The following is an 18,918-nucleotide window of genomic DNA, read 5'->3' as shown; positions in this document are numbered from 1 at the left end:
TAATTATTTGCTAGGCAATCAGTGTCAATTGTGAATACCACAGACTCAGACATAGAACTTTACTTTGGTGGGGATTTGGAGTATATATAAAAAAATATAACATTATAACAAGTTTTGTTATAATGCATTCTACAGCGGTGCCATTTACCTTCAACAGTAACTTTTTTACTTTAAACTGTAACAATTCATTAGCACTTATTTCAGTGCAATGGTCAGTCTAGGGAATTGGTAAATATGCAATTAAAAAGCACAGCCATGTTTTGCTCTCTTGAAGGTTTCATTGGAGTGTGGATATGTGGATGAGAGTGGGGATGGTGCTGGACACTAAACAAGTAAACGAACAGAGTAAAATGCTACAACAAACTAAAAGAAAAAGTGTAAGAGACAGAGCAACCTACTTCAGGTAGGGAAGTCTGGAAAGTAAATTCAGAAGAGGGTATCTTCCTCGTAATTTTGGATGCTGGGAGACAAAAGGGGTTGTTCCTGAGGCACAGGCGGAGAAGAAGAGTTACCAGGAAAGGGTGTGTCAAAATTTTCCTGGTTTTCTATTGCTGATGGGCTGTAGCAGTTGTTCCCAAATCTGGCCTACCATGAGAGATGGTGGAGGGAATAGTATTGATTCCCCAACTAGGGGTAAAATGCTGGAATCAGCATTTTTTAAAAAATCCCCAAAGTGATAATGATATTCAGTCATATTTGGGAACTATTGGGGGTTCAAACTGTTGAATGATGTTTTGACTTTATGACACGGCACCACAAATCTTTTCAGCCTCACCTCCTTTGCCCTACAACCACCCAATGTGCACCTGCACACACACACACACACACACAAAAACGTGTGAGGCATGTACATAGATAAGTATGTATCATCAACAGGCTACTGAATGCTCTTCTGACTGGACTGTCATCCCACCAAAAACACGCTTCTCCCCTGCTGTCTACTCTTTCATCTCCCACTACCTCACTGCTGCCTTGGTCAAATCTCATTAGTTCTTCGAAGACTAGTTAAGCCAAATTGGATACATTTGTTTATTAGTTTTTAAACTATTGATATTTATTTCCTGCTTTCAACGTAAATCCTCTTTGTAAATATTCTGTAAACTTCCTTAACCTACTTTTACCTTGAGGTGTATTTTCTAGACTAAGCCATTCATTCTTATGACATTCCACTCTTGTCCTTTCTTTTTACCTCTTATTCCTCTCATTTCCTTGAAAACTTGCAGTGCTGGGGCGGGAGATTTGGTTTTCATTTCCATGGGGCTATATTTGTATCATTTTGAGATTCAGGATAATATATTAATCATTTGATCTAGGTTAGTAAGTTAAGTAGGCTGTAAAATTTTTTGTTCAAAACACTCTGTTTTTTAAAGTTATACTATACTGGCTTATTGACTGGATTTATTTGCTTGAATTTTCCCAACAGCATTTATCCCTGAATGTTCATAATATTAAATATTTTATAAAAGTGTGGCTTGTTTTAGGAAAGTAAAACTAATATTATTGGCGCTGCTTATGATTTTTGGAAGTAATACACATCTAATTAAACTGTGTGTGTGTTTGTGTGTGTGTATAGTTTTGTTGTAATGCATTCTACAGCTGTGCTTTTCAAAGGAGAAACAAGAAATGTGTTGGCTTTTTATTGTAATGTGAAAGTTCTTATAGTAAGAGTTTTAATGGGAACATTTATTTTATTTGTGCTTGGAAGGTTATGAAATACATTCATAATTCTCTGCTTTTATAAACAACATGTTAAGAAAGGGAGTCCTTTAACAGTTTTACCCGTAGAATTGGGAACAGTATGCTATCTGGGAACACAGTAGGACACTTTTATTTTATTTTAAGTAACTATTGTTACCTCTGCAAAGTATCATTAATGCTCAATTACAAATGAGTCTTCTTTGCTGTATTTTTCTTCTTGAAGCTTGTCGATGGATTTCCATTTTTATTTACTATCTTCTTTGGGTGTTTGTACCAATGAATTAGTTCTCTTCTAGGGAAACCAGTTTCTGCATTGTGGATAGAATTGATCTAAGCTGCCTTTTATTTTTGAAATACTTATTTATATTGCTTCTTTATTAAAAAAACATTTAGTCATTCAACAAGGTGAGAAGCGAATAAAATATATTTGGGTCGCCTTTGTATACAAGGCAGTCTGACATAGTTGGGGATTATTTAACCATTTATACCAACAAATGTCCTCTTGAGAATTGTGTGCGTTTCCTTTTCCTTTCTTCATTTTTGGAGAAGTATGGACAGGGATAGAGAGAATTTATGCCAGTCAGCAAACTCCCATGGGGAAAAACATAAAGAAGCTCAAAAAAAAAAAAAAAATATATATATATATACACACACACACACACACATACACACCCACACACATATTTTCCGTTTCTCTAGACACTATTTTTAAAGCAGACTTTAGAGAATAATTTGCATGTCCTGATGTTGAGCAAGCCTTCAATTATAACATTTTTCTGGCAGTTTAACAATGGAAAACTTGGGGCAGGAATATCTATTTTCCCATTGATCCCCTCTCTAAACAAAACTCTCCAAGCATCTCCATGGTTTGGAGAGCTCCGTATGTTAAGTTGAATTCTGAGATTGAAGTTTAAACTGGGAAAAAAAAGTTGGGACTTAGAGCACTAAGGAAATAGGAAATAATCCCAATGGCCTATTTAGTCGGACAGTACATTGAGAAAAATGTTCAGCAATATGTTCTCCAGCACGGTCAGATCTATAATCTTCCACACAATTCCTGATGTAATGGAGCCTCAGGAACCGTTTGTATAAGTGGTCAGGGCAAAATGACTTTCTAATCACAAATATATAAAATGCTTTGAGAACATCTGTAAGATACAAAATACATGCTTAAAGTACTCTTTTTTGTTTTGTTTTATTTGTTTTTTATTTTTATTTATTTATTTAGCTTTTGGTTTTTGTACCTAGCATTTGTTCAAATAACTCTTTATTTTTTATTTATTTTATTTTTTATTTTTATTTTTTTTTATTTTTTATTTTTATTTATTTATTTATTTTGCTTTTGGTTTTTGTATCTAGCATTTTTATTTATTTATTTATTTTGCTTTTGGTTTTTGTACCTAGCATTTGTTCAAATAACTCTTCATATGGAGATACTAACTTAGTATACCGCATCATTTTCTGAAGATTGTTTTATGGTAATGAATTAGTCATTTTCATGTAAGCTGGACTGAAGCCAGTGATTTGGAGTAATAGAAACTTTGTCTCATCAGTCTCATGAACCATTTAGTCCCCATTTCAAGAACAATTTTAAGTCTATTTCTAAATGTGTATTCTATTTTTATGTTATGCCAATCAAATATGCTCTCAAAGGAAAGCTGAGTGAATAGCTCAATTATGGCCGTTGATGCCTTTCCCCCCTATTTCAGGACCAGTGCTTCTAAATTACTGTGGGCAAAACTTGAATGTTTCCCATGGGGAAGAATAATGGAAGAGAGAGAGAGAGGAAAAAAAAAAGATTTGATACTGTAAATTTAAAGTTCAGTATTTTAGCTTTGTTATTCCCTTAATTATAATTATAGAATTATAATATTAATTTGTGACTTGACTACAATTTAGGGTCATTGCAATTATTTGTTCATTTAAAAAATCATTTCTGTCAAAAATAATATTTTTGCCAAAAACCACACAAAATTAATATTTTTTCAAAAAGTACTATTGCATAATATACATGTGTAATAAAAAATATAATACCTTAAGTATTAATAACCAATTCAAACGTTTTTTGGTACAGGAGTCAAGACATCATCCTTTAAGCATAAGTTAAACATGAAATATTTTCCCTATTAGGTGTTTTCAGTTTTCTGGTAGCACCAAAATTTCTCTTTGATAATAATTTTGAGGAAAGAGTGGGAAAATCTTATCTGAATTAGAATATTTACTTTTAGTTTTCATCAATATTTGTAATTTGCCATGTATTAGCTATCAATAAACAGTAGCTATATCAAATAAGTAAATATCAATATTATCTTTGATAAAAAATGCTCTGTAAAGACTGGGAGTAAAAAATAACATGAATGTGTGAAGTACATAACATTTTTCTTAATGTCTAGACGTGATACAAATATTACCACTGTTTTATTTCTTTAACTACGAGTGTTTCTAAAGAAGCTGATGTGATTATCTTAAATTAGATGATGCCTGCTATAATCTGAGATATGTGCTGCTATTCCTTAGAGGAACTTTGTTTTTTATCATTACGTTTTTGGGGCACTTTTTGGCCAACTTTAATAATTTCGTACATCCCTGATAACAGTATTCTCATGCAATCGCATTCTGTTTTCTGTTCAACTTCTTCAAAATTTTTGTATTTTTATTTTCAATAAGCAAAATTTTTTCTAAAAATATTTTAGCTACATAAATGTTCATAACATGTTCCATACTGACATTTTACTACATTTTTTTTGTGATACATCCTATCTGATTTTATCTACTGGCACTTTTTTCTTTTCCCAGTTAAGAGATGCCCTTTATCTCAAAATGTGGCGATTACGTGGGCTAAAATTGTTAATTTTTAAACATATGCCTAAATAGTTTAATGTGAAATGTGAACAAACTAGAGAAAATCAGTGTGAAATTATCTTTCTATTTATTTAGCACAAATTCCAAAATGTGAAGCATAGCTATAATTTATATCAAATTATTGTTATGGAAAGACTAGATTCCACTCCTATAGATTCCCTGGGATTATTTGTTTAGACCATTAAATGTGCATTTGTTATCTGTTAAACCCTTAAAGTTAAGGATAAACAAATTCTAGATTACCTTTTTAAGGATTTCAGTTTTCAAATAAAAAATTTGCCTCTATGTTTATAGAAAATGGTCTTTTGTCACTATATCCTGAAGCTATAAAACGAAATAAAGTTAAATAGAACCAAAAAAGGAACTATGCTACTTCCTGTAATTGATGGTAAATTCCTAAGGCTAATGCCATAAGTATGGCATAATTTAACATTTTTTGAATAATTCAGGCCGGGGGCGGTGGATCACGCTTGTAATTACAGCACTTTGGAAGGCCGAGGCGGGTAGATAACAAGGTCAAGAAATCGAGACCATCCTGGTTAACATGGTGAAATGTCTCTACTAATAATACAAAAAATTAGCCGGGCGTCGTGGCGGCGCCTGTAGTCCCAGCTGCTCAGGAGGCTGAGGCAGGAGAATGGCGGGAACCTGGGAGGTGGAGCTTGCAGTGAGCCAAGATCTCACCACTGCCCTCCAGCCTGGGCGACAGAGCGAGACTCCATCCCAATAAATAAATAAATAAACAGAGCGAGACTCCATCCCAATAAATAGATAGATAGATAGATAGATAAATAAATAAATAAAAAATACATACATAAATAAAATACTTATAATGTCTTGTATGGTGACTAGCATAAAGTATGTTCTCCCTAAGAAATGTTAAATAATTAACAAATATTAAAATACTTTGTAAAAGCTTTTGCTTATAAAGTAGAAAATATATGTATTGATAGGATTATTTAAAAGTAAAGTATATAGTAGGATGGGAGGGAATGAAGGGAAGACAGAAGGAAAAAGTAAATAAACGAGAGAGGGAGATGTAGGAAGGAAGACAGAGAAAAATGGGAGAGGGAGAAAGTCAGGAAAGATTTGCTTCAGGGATAGTTGTCAGGACAAGTGGTTATAAAATGTGGCTGAGAAGCATGTGTTTTTTTTGTTTTGTTTTGTTTTGTTTTTCCCTGTGTGTTTAACTAAATTCTTTCTGCAGTCGATTTTTCTCAGGATAAAGGGGTGGAAAAACCTTAGTATTAATTTACAGGTAGTGCCACCAAATTGTAAGGTGCCAGTATCAGAAACCTTGTGTTTCACTCTAGGTTCCCTTTATAAAATACGACCTCGAGAATTCGTTTATTAAAATATTTTGCATACATGACTTCACAGGTGGTCTTGAGTTTGTTTCATCTTAATGAATATAGTATCATTAAATTTTAAGATCTTTGAATAATGGCAATATATATTTTTAAAAGGGAGAGTGGATAGTTAAACCAAAATAACTGCTCAAATTTGTAAAGGTAAATAAGAATTGAGCCTCGATTATCATAGATTTAACTGAAAATAAAAGCGACAGAATCCAACTACCTTTGTTAGCTATTGTGTATGATTCTTTGTGAAAGCTATGATGTATGAAGCAAAAACATGTTCAGTTCAAAACTATCACTCTATCAACAAGGTCATTCTGGTTGTGATTTCTATCACCATTGTCATAGGGAATAGGATAATATTTTCTTCTATACAATAACAATATACAAATATATATATGTAAAATGATAAACTATAACAGTAATAAAATTAGCTTTCATAGCATCATCTTCAAACCAAAAATATATCACAATCTGTAAGAAGTTAATTATTATGCAAACTGCATAATCTTCAATTATTAAATGATTATTTCCAAATAATCATTTGGTTATTATTATTAAATCAGATTTAATAATTATTATGAATAAAATTAAATGTTCTTTTCTCATGTATTATGAAGAAATGATATTAAATGTAAATCCATACTTAAAACTGTCAGAAAAATTTCCTCTGAAAGTGGAACAAGTTATAACCCCAAAAGGACATATTGTTAAGAGATTAATCTGTTTTGTGTCCTTTGGTTTGCTAATAGCTTCCACTTATTAAATATTCTCTGATGAGAAATTATTGCTTTTAACTGCCAGTCTCCTATTTTAAAAACCCTACTTCACAGGTATTAGGAGAGATCTAAGTGAAAAATAAGCCCAGTGAATGGCCGTTCAATTAGGGTGTAAAACCTTTTTAAGTGCCATTTCAAAAAGTCAGACTATGTACTTGATAGAACTTAGAGGAGGTCATGTGCCAAAGAATTACTCATAATGATTTAATTCATTCATTTTATAGATTATAGTTTCCGCTCTTCTGTTGATGCACAATGGATTTATGTGTTTAACTCCCATTAACACTAATAGTGGCTTTGTGCATAAAACAGAAATACATTTAAAAGACATAGTCTCTTTTCCTGTCTATTAATCATCTACCCTGTTTTCTTTTTAAAGAAAAAAATTTAAATTTAGATAAAAATTTTAAAATTGCATTATAAGGACATTTAAACTATTGACAGTTACTTCAGAGAAATATTTTTATCATTTAGAATCTTCTAAAAATGATTACCTTAAAAATACAGAGGTTTTTTAATCCATGTGATTATTTGGGATTAGTTTTTCATGTTGTTTATTGAATCATTGCAGGACATTTAACCCTTGAAATTCATAAGTATTCTATTGCTGTAGAAAACATTAGGCTTAAACTCCTCTCTTTCCCTAGGTTAAACATTTAAAAAATTGTTTTTCATTGTAAGACTCTATTTTGACTATCTTTCTTCTTAAGTCTGATGTAGCTCTAGTGTAGAGAACATTTAAAATGGTAGTGGCAATGTGTCCAAATTAACTTCTCTGACAGATGGATTGCAGAGGCAAAATGGACATTTATTTAATGTGATACTTAGGAATTAACATAAAGACCTGAGGTGCGTTGAGTTTTGTTTCTGGAGATAGTGCATACAACTTGTTAGTATTGTGCAGTTTAAAGTGAGTTACAGTAAGATAATATACAGACTTTATGTGATCTATCTGTTTCTTTTGCAGTAGATGAACATAAAAACTCTAATAATAATTGGAAGACAATAAAGTACACTTCTCTAAGTAACCAAATCATGCATTATTTATGTTACAACGTACATATGGTATATATCTATCTAAATATTAATTGATTTGAAAGCTGTAAATGATGGCTATTCAGAATAATTCATTAAAAAGATACAACCAAAATGTAACTCTTACTGTTCTTTCACTGGAAACCCTCTAATGAATCCCCATGTCATTCAGAGCAAAAGACAGTTTTCTTACAATGGCCTATCATGCTTTAATAGAAATATAATGAAAGACACATGTAGTGGTATATTTTCTAGTAGTCACATTAATACAGGTTTAAAGAAACAGATGAAATTATGCTTAATAATGTATTTCATTTAAACCAATCTATCCAATGTATGATTGTTTCAATACATAATTGAAAATGAATTTTTTTTCATACTTATCCTAAATTCTAGTGGGTATTTCACACTGACAGCACCTCTCAATTTGGGTGCAAAATTTTTAGTAGGAATACTTGATTCACATTTATATTCAAAAAATTAACAGTTGAGAAAGATTCACATACCCAAGATGTTTGCAAATATATTTTAAAATGTTTCAGTAACTGAATTGGCTACCAAGAATAATGTGTATCCACATTATTATTATGACAAAAGTGCTTCAGTTTTAATATTTAAATTAATTAAATGTAATGTACAATTAAAAAAATTCTCAGTTGCATTAGCCACATTTTGAGGGCCCTGTAAGTATATGTGACTACCATATTGAACAGTGCAGCTCTGTTTAACAGAGCTCTGGTTACCACTTACACGTCATTTTCTGCTACTCCTTCCCACTTCTCTCCAGCCACATTAACTGTCTTACTCTGCCTTAAACCCTCCACATACTCTCCTGCCTTAGAGCCTTTGTACTGTTTGTTTCCTTTGCCTACGATGCTATTCGTCCCAACTTTGGCATTGCTAACTCCCACAACTCCTTCAAATCTTTGCTCAAATCTCAGCTTCTCAGTGGTGCTTACCCTGACTCATTATTGAGAAAATCACTCTCCCACCTCACTTCCACCTTTTTCCTGTTCTTATTTTTGTCTCCCTGAAAGTCTTATGTCTTGCCAATACAATAAAAGATACTCTCTCCCTCTCTTATGTTGTTTATTTTCTTCCTTGATTAGAATAAAAACTTGAAGATGTGACAGTTTTTTATCACTTTATTTCACTGACATATACAAAGTAGCTAGAATAGTGTCTGGTACATAATTGGTGTTCAATATGTTTCTGTGGAATTAATAATTAAATAGCTTCCTACAGTTTGGATTTGCAACCTCAGGTAGCAACCTGGGCGGGGGGGCAGAAAATGGGCCTTATAGAAGAAGAAGTATTTCATGATAATTCTGTTTAAATCAGCCAGCTATCTCCCTCACTGAATGTCTGTTGGGTAAAGAAGAAGTGTCAGCATTGGAGAGGGAGCCAGGGAACCTAATTCTGGTTCTCAGATATATCACTAATAACCTGAGGTAAGCCAAGTCACATTTCCAGGATTGAGATTTTTCTCCTCTAGATTATGAGAAAAATGGAATACATGTCAACTTTCCTTCCATTAAAAAAAATCCCACTCAGAGGTATTCCTCTCAAAAAAAAAAAAAAAAAAAAAAATTCCAGAACAATTTGAATAACTCCATCCACTAGGAGCCAAATGCAATTTAGCATAGCTCAGTAAGCAATCTGATGCTGTACATATTTGCAAGGTTTTACACTCCAAGAACACTGTAAAAGCAGAGCCCATGAAGGGGGGAAAATGAACAAATGAGAAGAAATTGTCATAGCCAGTATTTGAGACAACGAATACAGAACTTATGATGGTGTGAACTTTACTGAGGGACATGTGTCTCTCAAACATTAAAATGTACCTAATTTAGCGATCAGGTCCAAGCAGTTTTTTTTTTTTTTTTTTGATATCATAAGGGCTCATAAAACATAATTTGAACCTATAGAAATTTAACAAAGCCTGGAAATGATATAGCTTGCTACATTTAGATTTTCTTCTATAAATAATTGAGGTCTGTATGCCATGGAAGTTGTGAAAATAAACGACTACCTTCAATTAGGAAGCTTTCATTTAAGAGGGGCATATTTAAAATGGTAAAATAAGGCAGGCAGAATGTGGAAATTTCTTTACAAAATGTACACATTTATAGAGGATTCCAGAGATAAAAAAAGATTATTCATTGCCAGAAAATGTAAAGAAAAACTATTGAAGGGATGTCGTTGACTATTTTAACTTGTTTGTGGGTTACATTTATTTAATATTCCCAGTTTGTTTGTTCTTATTGTTGTTTTACTATCTCCCTTATTTGGTAGTAAATACAAGCATGTGTAAAATTTTAGGAGTCAGAAACTAGAACTGATTTCTGATCAGGAATTTAAATCCATATTGCAAGTGAATCTCACAAAAAGTAATATTTATTTCTCTGGGGTAAAATGTCACATTACAGCATAATAAGCGATAGTGAGCTAATTTAATTCTCCTAAAATGCAGCACAGCTATTGAATTAAAATTTATTAAATTATGGAGAGTTTATTACACACCAGCAATAACTTTTTCATATACTCCATTAGATAACAACACTGAGACATTTCAAATGTAGTTACATTAAAAGTCATGTTGGAATGTACTTTAATTACCATGATGATAGTGGCAGTGCTTACCAGGAAAAGAAAAGCATTTTGTTCAATTAGTGTTCAAATGAAAACAACTGGATGTCTTTTGGAAGAAAATGTCCAGATTCTCCAACTTAAAAAAAAAAAAAAAAAGTAGTTACCACGTGCCAACTACTTTTTTGATGTTCTCCATGCCTTACCTCATTTAATCTTTCATAATTATCCTTCCTGCATAACTAAAGAGAAAATTAAGACATTAACAAGTTAAATAACTTGTTCACATTAGTGATACAGCCAGGATTTTAATGTCAGAAATGTGATTCTAGCCACTGAGCTACCAACCACCAAACTATAAAAAAGAAATTGTGTGTGTTGGCGAGTGGGGAGAGGGTTGAGATGCAGTCTCGCTCTGTCACCCAGGCTGGAATGAGTGCAGTGGTGTGGTCTCAGCTCACTGCAACCTCCACCTCCAGGGTTCAAGCCATTCTCCTTCCTCAGCCTCCTGAGTAGCTGGGGTTACAGGTGCCCGCCACCACACCTGGCTAATTTTTGTATTTTTAGTAGAGACGGATTTCACCATGTTGGCCAGGCTGGTCTCGAACTCCTGATCTCAGGTGATCTGTCTGTTTTATCCTCCCAAAATGCTGTGATTACAAGTGTGAGCCACCATACCAGGCCGTATTGTTGATAAAATTAGTATATACTTCCAAAGATACTTTTCGGCTGTTCACGGTGGCTCATGCCTATAATCCTGGCACTTTGAGAGGTCGAGGCAGAAGGATCACCTCAAGTCAGGAGTTCGAGACCAGCCTGGCCAACAAGGTGAAACTCCATCTCTACTATAAATACAGACATTACAAGGCGTGGTGGCAGGCACCTGCAAACCCAACTACTCGGGAGGCTGATGCAGGAGAATCGCTTGAACCCAAGAGGCGGAGGTTGCAGTGAGCCAAGATTGTGTCATTGCACTCCAGCCTGGGCACCAGAGAGAGACTCCGTCTCAAAATAACAATAACAATAATAATATAATATTTACCAGCAATTTCATAATACATTGTATACATTTGACTGAGAATGCCTTAATCAAAACAACTTGAGAAAGCAAATCGAAGCCTTTTAATATTGCTTCTATCTAGGGAAGCTAGAGAATATCTCAAAATCATTAACAGATCAAAGTGCTCTTTACCTGGAAGTTATGTATTGTATCTGGTGAAGGTCAAAGCAATTATTGCTCTCTATCTAGTGAATACTAGTTGAGGTTTGTTTGCAATATTCTTATATTATAAAACATTTTATTATAGTGGAAACTTTTTTATTGGAAAGGGTGACTAAGGATCTAATAATAAGTGATACTTATGAGGCAATACTTTTATTTTTTTCTTATTGTCATAAATTATCTTTACTGAACAATATTGTATCCAGATAGCTCTCTTTTTTAATATAGCCCTACCATAACTGTTATGTTGAGGTATTAAGTTGCTTAGCGTTTGTAATTTTGTATGTGCACTGTTGCCCTGAAAAGCGTGGGTCATTCATTTTAGGATGCTAACTGTATTCTGGTAAGCCAAAATTATATCATCTCTACCGTTTTATTTAATAAGTATATATTAAATAGTTATTACTTCTTTTGAAATGCACCCCTAGATCTCTAATGTAAAATGTCACAATTTCTTATTAACTACATATTTTTACATTAAACATCTTAAAATGCAGTCTCCAAATAAAAGTAAATGAGAATATATATTTAATTCGATTTTGACATAAAACTGTATAAAGAAAAGTTTTTTGTCAATTGCTATGCTGTGGTTTTGTTAATAAAATAAATTATTATCTAATGAAAGTTAATAGTAAGCCAAATTACATATGAAATATCATTCTTTAGTAAAGCACAATTAAGCTGTTTGATATTACATGACTTGTTTCCTACTGTTGTGTAGAGTTAAAATTTTGGCTTCATGTTTGGTTGGTGCACACAAACTCTGCCAAGAAAAATAAATTCAAATGACCTTTATATAACGTTTTGCTCCATGGATAGTTTTCAGTATTTACTTTTAAAATGCAGATTTACATTCATTAAATTATACATGTAATGTATATGGAAATATGGCTCAAAATAGTGGTGCCCGTGATTTTACTGGGAGAAAGCCATTTAGTAAGGGATAAATGACTGGTAACTGAACTCTAAGCATTTTTACAGCTTTGTATCACTGCCTTTCTTTAAGTGATCCTATTTTTAAAAGTTGTCTTGCAGAAAGAGAAAGAACAGAAAATCCGTATCTAGTGATCAACCAATAACAAGTCCTTTGTGTTCCTGGACATCTCACAAAACAAATCAATTTGAAGTACATGGCATTAATATACATAAACTGTTCCTGCTATAGCTAGAAGGTTGTGATTTTGATTTAGGATCAGCCACCAGCTTTTCAGAGCTAAGAACAAAGCACATATGTTTAATTTTGGATTAACATAGCATCTTGTGGAATATATTTGTATCTAGTTATATATAAAGCCAGGGTAAGGACTCTTTTGTAGCATTACATCATCAATGTAAAATTTTACAAAAATCATCGAAATAAAGACATTCATATGCAGATATCTTATCTGCATAAAGCCCAGAAACTGTCTTCCAATTTTACATTCATAACTTTCATTCACAAGATCATAGTGAATAGATGTTTTCTGAAATGCCCCATTATTTCTTTCTTTCTTTTGTTTTATTTTTTTCTTAAAATGAGCCTTTTACAATCTGTTAGGGGAAAATATAGCCTGTATCCCCACTGAGTATGTTCAAGTATACGCAGGTCGTAACCTTAGGTTTTTCTTTAATGTCACAAGAATTTCTTTCATTTCACTCTTGCCATGGAACTTTATAATAAAGTTTCTGTAGTCTGCACTTCCAGGGTGTCTCATATAATACAGACGTGCTAACAATGTATATTAGTATTATCACTCTTATAACCACCTTATAAAAAAAGAGACTATTATAAGTGATCTCATTTTACTACAATATATTTTTATTTATGTTGTTTTATCAATACTGAGAAAATAAAGTAAATGCAAATGAACTTAGTTTAAATTAGATTTTTAGGTATAAATTAATTTTTATTATCTAAAAGAAAAAATAACATTCTAAGTGATAATTAGTCTTTTGCAAACCTAGCTATTTCTGTGAAATAGCAGAAATTTAAACATATAAAACATTCATGATGTAATAATTTAATAAAATTAAGTAATGCCAATGCATGTATTATATTATTTTATTTATAACAGGCATTCACATAGGAAGTATGAAATATTTTATCAGTTGTCTTTCCTGGATATAGATACATCTTATATTTACATGAACTTTTGTATGTGAACTTATAAAATGCATGTGGGCTCATAGATATAATCTATATTGACCAAAGGAATGTGCCCTTCATTCCCTTAATTATAGAATGATTGTCTAATATTTATGAAACTATATTATCTATTTTTCCTAGGGTTATTAGCAAGAAATACTTTAAGTATTTATGTTCACAATGAGAAATAAAGCAACACACATAAAGTGGAAAGAGAAACATAGTGTTGGGAGTGCTCAACCATGCTGGTATAAGAAAATCATGTAATAATAAGACACTGCTGAATGCAACAGTCATTATCCTTTGGGCACATAATTTCAATTTCTGTAGTTTTCTCTCCACATTTTATTGATATAATAGAGTAAGACCACAACCTGTAATTACAATATCTTTAAATTTTATTTATATTTGTTATATTAAGACTTACTTTTCCAAGTAATATCCCTTTAGAGAATGCGTTAACCATGAACTCAAAATAAACATCATCACTAAAATGGAAGCTTTTTGGACTGTGAACTTTAGAAGGAAGGATGATGAAGGATGTACTATCACAATTCCACTCTTTGATACACTGTTGGAAACCAAAAAATGAAAAAGTAAAACACAAAGTAAACTTTAGAGGTAATAGTAAGTATTGAAGTGTCCAGACAAAAACTACTTAAATATCTCAAACGAATATCATAATACTATTTTTGAGAAATATCAGAAGGGATTTTAAATTTCTGAAAATGGGATATGAAATCAGGTATATCAATTAACTTAATTGATGTACTTCTTTATACCTTGGTCGGTTCTGTAGTTAGACCAATCCTTACGACATTACATATAGATAGGAAGTTGGCTACCCTTAGAAATTTCATTACATGCCTCTTAACTCCTATTTTATGTATTTCACTGTATAGTCACTTTAGCAGACCATGGATTCATGCTTGGTCAAAATAATAGAAAATACATATCCTTTCTGTTTAGTTGATATGTCAAGATGATTTAAATGCTGAAAAGAGGAGTAGGCATTCAACAAAAGCTGACTATCTCAGTCCAGGCAGTTTTAAGTATATTCCTTCAATTGTCATAGACATCAGATACATTATACATCATATAATCAGAGACAGTAGCCACATTAAGCTCAGAATTGTCAACAGGAATACCAAAATAATAATCTTAATCTAATATTAACTCAGGATCCTTTCTCAATGGATATAAATATTTTGAAATATCAAAAATCATCATTCGACCTCTCTCTTTATGCTTATGGCATAAAAAAAGAGAATTTTTATCACATATTTGGGTATTAAGCAATTCTCAGATGACCTCTGATTTTTTCACTTAAATTTGAGTAAATCTATCCTTGTATTATTCCTCTAGGTCCGGATGTTTTTAGTCCTATATTATTTTTTTCAAGTAGTTTACTTTAAATTATTATTATAAACAATAAAAATATTTTGAAATAACATTTGTGTTTCTAAAAATTACACTACACATTCACCTTCTTAGAGTAAAACGAATTATTAGAATACAACCCAGGACTGTACATTACATACGTAGGTCAGGGAAATTAGAAATATTTCTAAACTAATGAGGAAATATTGAAAATTTCTGAGCCGGCCGGGCGCGGTGGCTCACGCCTGTAATCCCAGCACTTTGGGAGGCCGAGGCAGGCGGATCACGAGGTCAGGAGATCGAGACCATCCTGGCTAACCCGGTGAAACCCCGTCTCTACTAAAAATACAAAAAACTAGCCGGGCGAGGTGGCGGGCGCCTGTGGTCCCAGCTACTCGGGAGGCTGAGGCAGGAGAATGGCGTGAACCCGGGAGGCGGAGCTTGCAGTGAGCCGAGATCGCGCCACTGCACTCCAGCCTGGGCGACAGAGCGAGACTCTGTCTCAAAAAAAAAAAAAAAAAAAAAAAAAAAAGAAAATTTCTGAGCTTAAGGAATCTGAGTCAATGCCCACAATTCATTTTACATGTGAAACCAGTATATCACTATCATTCCAATAATCCCCAATTCATTGAATTTTTGCTTTCTTTCATCATAAAAAATACAATTCAATATATATTGTATAATAAGTGAAAATATTCATGATGTTCAGATTCCATTTTATCTTGTTTATGTTATAGTCAGTCATTGACGTTTCTGTTAAGTCGGCGTCTGTTTCATCAGACAAATACGCATTGAAATCAGAGAAACATTTACCCATTATGTGACCACGGGCCATTTTTCTGAATTTCCCAGAGATTAGCTTCTTTTTATCAAAAACTAAAATGAGTTATCTCATGTAAAACTGCTCAGAGTGCATATGATTTGGTAGAAACATAATATGAAGCAATGGCCTCCATTCTGATGACTTCATTTTGAATATCTGAAATATTTGAAAACACTCCTTGTTTATACAAAGTATAAGATTCATAAAATTTGGCCTGGTTATTTCAAAACAATAATACACGATTATTTCTACACTTTGTGGATAACAATTTCCTTTATTTTCTAAGTAGAACAAATGGGACTGTAAAGTGAGTAACTCTTCCAGGTTTAATCTTCTCAGTGATTCGTTTTGAGTTTGGAAAGATAGGTTAGGCCCCACAGGGTGCAGGACAGCCTGCTTCTGGCCATCTTCCAATTCCTCAGCTCTGTCTGATAGCTCCAGGGCATCAAGGAAGGGGCCGGCATTTCTCCTCTCTACCTGTAAAGCTGACACGTGGGAAATACCATTGTCTGTAATGCATATCTGTCTTGGTATAAAGAAGAAATGTTTTCAAATATTTCAAAAAACAAGACAAAGGTACTTAGCCAAAAATAATTCAGTTCCCATATATCATTGCTAAGTGTTTGTTATTTTGATGCAGAACAGTTGTGAAAGGTTTGTGAGAACTAATATCAAAAAACTTTCATAAATATCACCTCATTTTTCTTCACAAACCATTCTGTTTTATTTGGGACATATATATGATCCACATTTAATAGAGGAGGAAATGAGAAATAGAAAAGTTATGTTATTAGCTCAAGTTTGCTCAATTAGTAAATGACAAATTCAGATCACAAGTGTCTCTTCTGTCATCTGACAGATATTTGCCTCATGTTTGTATATACATCGAAACTAAGATACTCTCTTGAAAATCCAAGGAAGCAAAGAAGCATTGTAAGGTAGGAATAGAAAACAATAGTAATATTCAATAAATTAATATGTACTTTGCTTAGGACCTTATTACATATTATGTCTTACATTTTTGCAAAATATATTTAACTGCACATATGCTTTACAAAGAGTTTGAAAGATTCTTGTTTGTACTACAATGCACAGGGCATATAATTTTACAATACATGGACATAATGCAACTCTTTATGAAGGACAAAGTTATTTCACAGTTCTAAAGGCCATGCTCCTTCTTTAGAACAGTGACTACAGATTGAAAAATGCAAAGCCCTTTGCTCTTCGCAGTTATTTTTCCTCTCATTTAATGGCATAAATCGCTGAACTTTTCTGAAACTGAATACATTTCTTGACCTGTGACATAGAAGTGACTTGATAACTAGGTGCCCGAGTGCTTGGATACATAACAATGAAGGTATTCTTGTAGTTGCGTAGCATTTAAGGCACACGGTTAGGAGTCTTATTGCAAGAGTGCAGTGGGATGATTTTTCAGTAAAAGCCAGAATAAGGAGCCATCATATTACAAGTAGTCTGAAAAATATAATCTGAAAGAACAAAGGCATATTTGATGATGGGGAAGTGTGTAGCAATGTTGGCAGCAACACAGAGCTTCGCCATCCCTTCCTAAAACACACACTAGCTTGTTTAGTGAAATCCAACTGCATGCATATGTCCCGAAGTTTAAAAAAAATAACAATGTTGAGGCAAAAAATTTCCAAGTTGTAGTTTTCATGTTTAAAATATCATTTTACAACTTCAAGAATGCTGTATTTGGTTGATTTTAGCCATCTGTGTGTTTCCATATCATATGTATATTGTGTATATGTGTATTATACCATATACATATGTGTATGTGTGTTATACCATATACATATGTACATGTATATTATATACGTGTGTTATGGAAACATATCATACATCTATCACGTCTGTCCCCAGGCTTGTTTGTCAGATGCCTGGGCTATAAATGTCAACTCTTAATCTTGATAAGGTCAGAAAGGGGTAAAATTAAAATGGTGAAATGGTATTGTCCAAACAATGAAAAAGGGAATCTCTATCCTGCACTTTTCTCTCTGCCTTCAGGGATATTCTGATTCAATTTCAATCAAGAATAGAACATGAAGAATGAATTTATTCCATGTAACAAACTTCACCTTTCCTTCTCCTTCCTCTTTCACCTAAACTTTGGTAAAGATTATGGACAGCGTTCTTTTGAAATGCTGTCTTCTCCTTTCACGTACATGATCTTGAATATAAAGAGATCACACCCTTGGGAGAGGCAGCTCTTAATGAAGTGCATCTTTTACTTGCTCTTGAAGATCCGATTAAGGATGTTCTACTCTACAATCCCCTGTTGGTTGTCTTGTAGTATATGGTTTTGGGAGAACTCAAAGCCACAATAATAAAATAATTAAAATGTTTTCTCTCACTCCAGAAAATATTTTAAAAAACTCCTTCCTCATTTTTTTCTTTTGTCTTTCTTTATTGACCCTAACCATTGTGGCTGAATTATGGAGCAAGCAAAATAGAGGCATGTAAACACAAACTGCCACAGATTTATATTATAAAGAGTCACAACATGTATTCTATAGAAACAGAATATAGTGTTAGCATTGAATTTAAGCTCCTATGGAAAGAAATAGTCCATTAAAAATAAGCCTATAATGATCGATCGCATTTCTACCCACCATAAACACTTTTACTGATATACTGACTTAGCCATTAGCATGCAATGAAGTACCCAATTATTATATGCCCTGCTGTTTTCAGCTCTTGCATTGTCAGTTCTCAGTTTTGAAATAAGCTGCATGATGTGAAAGGCATCGCTCCTTCTGAGACTAGTCTGCTGAGCTGATATGCTTTCTGACTTCCTTAGGCTTTTCTGCAGTTGTAAGTCAATGCTAATAGCATGATCCATGCTTTTGGTTTTAAACCATTTACACTGCAAAATAATTCTTTGAAGTATTTCTTTATGTATACCAGAGTTTCTTTCTATTTTCCCCTTACAGTATCTGAAATGCTTACACTAAAATGTGCCTTTAGCCAAAGGAAACATTAATTTTGTTTTTTAGAATAGTAAACTGCCTTTGTTCACTTCAAAA

At 33.0% G+C, this 18,918-nt stretch overlaps 1 protein-coding gene and 1 long non-coding RNA gene across 4 annotated transcripts in view; both read left to right on the top strand.

Moving 5' to 3' along the window:
- LOC105485513 (cell adhesion molecule 2) overlaps positions 1-18,918 on the top strand; it is a 1,093,059-nt gene that overhangs the window by 106,967 nt on the left and 967,174 nt on the right. The window lies entirely within an intron of this gene.
- LOC139361007 (uncharacterized) overlaps positions 1-18,918 on the top strand; it is a 123,153-nt gene extending 104,235 nt beyond the window's left edge. Inside the window, exon 2 of the long non-coding RNA XR_011618584.1 lies at positions 1-18,918. This exon is cut by the window's left edge and continues 48,563 nt beyond it. This is a non-coding gene — a long non-coding RNA (uncharacterized lncRNA).

The sequence above is a fragment of the Macaca nemestrina genome, chromosome 2 (assembly GCF_043159975.1).
Source record: "Macaca nemestrina isolate mMacNem1 chromosome 2, mMacNem.hap1, whole genome shotgun sequence".
NCBI classification, from domain to species: Eukaryota; Metazoa; Chordata; class Mammalia; order Primates; family Cercopithecidae; genus Macaca; species Macaca nemestrina.
The sequence above is the reverse complement of the archived record's forward strand: the minus strand, read 5'-3'. Positions and strand labels throughout refer to the sequence as shown.